Source organism: Mesocricetus auratus, unplaced genomic scaffold (genome assembly GCF_017639785.1).
Source record: "Mesocricetus auratus isolate SY011 unplaced genomic scaffold, BCM_Maur_2.0 Super-Scaffold_100008, whole genome shotgun sequence".
In the NCBI taxonomy this organism is placed as follows: Eukaryota; Metazoa; Chordata; class Mammalia; order Rodentia; family Cricetidae; genus Mesocricetus; species Mesocricetus auratus.
The window spans coordinates 60,909,365-60,913,449 of record NW_024429192.1 but is presented as its reverse complement, the minus strand read 5'-3'; the positions used below and the strand labels follow the sequence as shown (position 1 = coordinate 60,913,449).

The window sequence follows — 4,085 nt, the reverse complement described above, 5'->3', positions numbered from 1 at the left end:
CTCTACAAACAAAGCTATATTCCCAGCTTTTAAAAAGTTCTCAGTGATGACTGTACCTTGAAGGAAGGGAGATGATTAATTAAGCTGTATGTGACTGGGAGTAGAATTCTCTTTGTATACCCTTTTTACCTCTTTGGGTTTTTTATTTGTTTGTTTGTTTTTTGTTTTTTTGGCAGGGTCTCACTCTGTAGCCCTGGCTGACCCAGAACTTGCTATGCAGACCAACCAATCTATTCTTGAACTCATCATAGAGATCACAGAAGCCTGCCCCTACCTCCCAAGCACTGGAATTATTTGAATTAAAATTTTATTTAATTTTATTTAGGGCTTGACTCCTCTTAAATCCAAACTGACCCTTCTTTTTCTTTTATGAATCTTTTGTCTGCATATCTGTGCCTTTTTCATACCTGGTACAGAGACCAAAAGAGGGTATCAAGATGCTCTGGGAATGGAGTTACATTCACGAGCTACCATGTAGGTGCTGGGAATTGATATCCAGTCCTCTGGGAGAGCTGCCAGTGCTCTTAACTGCTGAACCATCTCTCCAGCCACTCATTCTACTTTTAAAAGTATATTTGTGTATTGCTTTTCTAAATTGTCTTTAAAAATCTAGTTTTAAAAAACGAAAACAAAGAACAAAACAGTCCTAACTCCCGCTAGCAAAGGACCCGGAAAGCACCTATTGCTGATGGTGTACCCGGTAGAGTCAAATGTCCAGCATGCCCTGCTCCATGGAATGCTTCCCTGCATTCAAGGTGGATTGTGCAATGACTGGCCTGGCTGGAAGCCCTCACATTCTCCCCCATAACTAGGGCAACACGACTTCCGTTTGTTGACTCGTCGCTAGGTCCAGGCCCTGCGACTAATCCTGCTTCATGTCTGGCGGGTTTTAAGGGCTGGCAGCTTAGGTTACTTAGCCTCAGCCAGCCTGGTTGCTAGGTCTTTGTCTTCTCTTGACAGTGTGGTCTAGGCCTTCCCTGGTGTAGACACGAATGATCATTTTGAGTCTGCCTGGTTTTGAAATTCATAAAGGGATAATAAATAAGATATCTGTGAGATGAGAAGTCATCCCCTCCCCCAACACCACGCCCCTATGTATTCACCAAACACAGTTACTAAGCACCTCGTGAGTGCAGAATAGCAAACCAGATCTGGGGCCAATGCAAGTGTGAAGAGGACTGTGTCAGGCAGTCTAGTAGCACAGGCAGGTGGAGCCCAACCTCACAGAGCTCTCAGGCTGAGAGGCAGGTTTGGTATGAGGGAGGCAAAAGGAAGGACTGACTTCAGTCTCAGTCTGGGAGACAAGGAGTGCATCTGAGAGGGACAGGAGGAGATCAGGGCTGGGTTTTTTCTTTTTTAAATAATTTACTTTTATTTAGTTTGCATTGGTATTCTGCCTGCATGTGTGTCTGTGTGAGGGTGTCAGATCTTGGAGTTACAGACAGGTATGAGTTGCCATGTGGGTGCTGGGAATTGAACCTGGGTTCTAAGGAAGAACAGCCAGGGTTCTTAACTGCTGAGTCATTTCTCCAGCCTGGAGATTGGGTTGTTATTAGATTGTTGCAATAGTGGAATTTCAGTAGCTGTGAGCAGAAGGTTCCAGATCAAGGAAATAGGCTGTGAAGGCAACCCCATTCTGCCCTTCTGTCACCCCATCCCTTGGAGAAGTGGAAGGTGAAAGTAGCTTGCCCCGAGAGCCAGTTCTGGGCAGGGTTTGTTCTGCTTGAAACTCCTACCTTCCACCATTGCGTCTAGTGAACATCTGCTTGAAATCCTACCTTCCCACCATTGCGTCTAGTGAACATCTACTTGTGTTGTTATATGTCTTCTTGCTGTGATAAAATAACAAAACACACGCACGCACACAAGCAACACAAGGGTTCATTTCAGCACTTGGCTTGAAGGAATGTCACCACAGCAAGGTAGGCTTGACATCGGGAGTGCAAGGCAGCCGGTGACCTTGCATCTCACCAAGCAATGGAGAAAGACGAACAGTAGGGCTTAGCTTGCGATGTCCTTCTTACTCAGTCCAGGCCTCCAGCCCGTAGGATGGAGGTCACATTCATGGCGGGTCTTCCTTCTTGAGTTGTCTCCTGGAAACATCCCATCAGATCTCATAGGTGATACTAAACCAGTCACATGACAGTGAAGGCATGGCCCTTCCTTTCAAGATGGTGACACCTTGGTGACTTTCCCAGGCAGGATGGCAGTCCTGTGGACTGCATTCTCGTTACTAGAGAGGTCAGGGAATTCAGAGGTCCAGTGAGTGGGCTCTGCTACTATTTGCTGATGTTCAGGTTACTTTTTTGAGGGTGGTACTAGGGGATCAACCCTGAGACAGGACTCTACCACTGAAGCACATCTCCTGCTTCTAAGGTCCCACTGAAGGTCAGCCACAGCCTTTCTGAGTCACATTATATCACTTAGTGCAATGTTCTGGCTAGGAATGGCACCTCCCTGAGGTCACCACAGACTAAGCCATTCAGTGAGGATAGGGCAATCTTCAGCCTCTGCGCCTGCTTTGGGGCCTTATAACCCTAGGCTGTGGTTACTCTGTAATCCACCCTCTGTGACTTTGAGAGGGGCCAGACCGGAGCTACTAATCCTGAATTTATCTCTGCAAGCTATTAAAGGCGTTCTCACAGTAGAGTCTGCGAAGGGATGGGCTCAAACGCATCGGGAGAGCAAACACACAGGGAAAGAACCGGTAGGTGGAAAAGTAAACCCACGGGATCGATCAGAGTTGCCACATTCAGAGGAGAAATGGCGCCTGAGTCCCGTTCCACGTCGTCAATTAGGATCTGGGCGCTGGATTTCCAGGCTGCCCTGCGCCCGCCCCGTGCCGGGTCACAGCGCGGACCTCCCACCCACGCGGGCCAGCAGCCGGCCAGGCTGGGCGCGGCAGGAAGGGGAGCCAGGTCCCAGCACCCTGATCCTTAACTGCCGCTTCCAAAGCCCCGGCTGATCCTAATCAGTGTGGGAAAGGAGCGCCCGGGCCCAGCCCGCCGCCGGAGACGCCGCCTCTTTTCATAAACTTTATCGCCGCCGTGCACAGCCCCTGATAAAGCACCATAAATAAACGAGCAGGCTGGAGTGTGCGGCTGGCCGGAGGCTGCCGGAGCGCACGCCCTGCCTCGGCCCGCAGCTCCCGGGGGAAATGAATCATGCATGTGCCAAGCTCCAGAAGGATCGAGCTCTCCCCCCTCTGCAAGCGCAAAGCTATAAATAAGAATGCAAACCTCCTCTTCTTGGCAGCATTCAGAAGGACTAGGAGTTTCCTTGTGGCTGCTGGCCACCCTTCTGGCCTGGGAGCTAGGAGGTTCTTGCTTACCCTCCCGCTTCAGGTCAAGTTCCTTGGGCCTGGGTTGGGCCTGGGCATGTGGCTCCATTATCACAAATTCCTCTGGCTCTTGCACAACACCCAGGCTGGAGCCGGGAAGGGAGGGGCAAGGGAAGTCTCTAGTGGCAGGTGATAAAGAGAACTTGGTTCCACAAGAGCGGCAGTGGACCCTCTGCATGGATAGCCTGTTACAGCCAACTCATAGCAGAAGCCTGGGTGCCAGGCTGGCTTGTGTCCAGATGACTCAAGCGAAGGAGACAGTGAAGGCTCTGCTGGAAAGGAAGGGGGCCCTTCACCCCACCCCATCCCACCCCACCCCAACCCACCACCGGGAGAGTGTATTCAAAAAAGAACCTGAGAAGTTGTTCAACATCTTTCATCCTTCGGTTCTTAAAAATATTTTTATTTTAAATTATGCATATCTATGTGTCTGTGTGTACATATGTGTATGTGGTACAGGTGTCCCAGGCCAAAGCATCCGCTCTTCTGGAGCTGGAGTTACAGATGGTTATGATCTGCCACTATGGGTGCTAGGAACTGCACTCAGGCCCTTAAGCACTGAGCCAGCTGTCCAGCTCTTAGTCTTTGACACCCCCCCCCACACACACACACCTTGGGGGATCTCTACATTAACCAGCAGTACAATTTAAAAACAAGCTGTGGTCTATGAAGACATCTCAAAAGACAGGTGTGTGACCCAGAGTGTACCAAATCAGCACTAAGGCTCAGTTTCCAGTCTTTGTCG

General features: G+C 49.8%; 1 long non-coding RNA gene across 1 annotated transcript; it reads right to left on the bottom strand.

The window, feature by feature from the left end:
- Nucleotides 1-1,863: 1,863 nt before the first annotated feature.
- On the bottom strand, nucleotides 1,864-3,574 carry LOC106021239. The gene is made up of 2 exons (XR_001196562.3): nucleotides 3,240-3,574; nucleotides 1,864-2,233 (listed from the first exon to the last, which is right to left on the bottom strand). It is a non-coding gene; the product is annotated as an uncharacterized LOC106021239 (long non-coding RNA).
- Nucleotides 3,575-4,085: the final 511 nt, after the last annotated feature.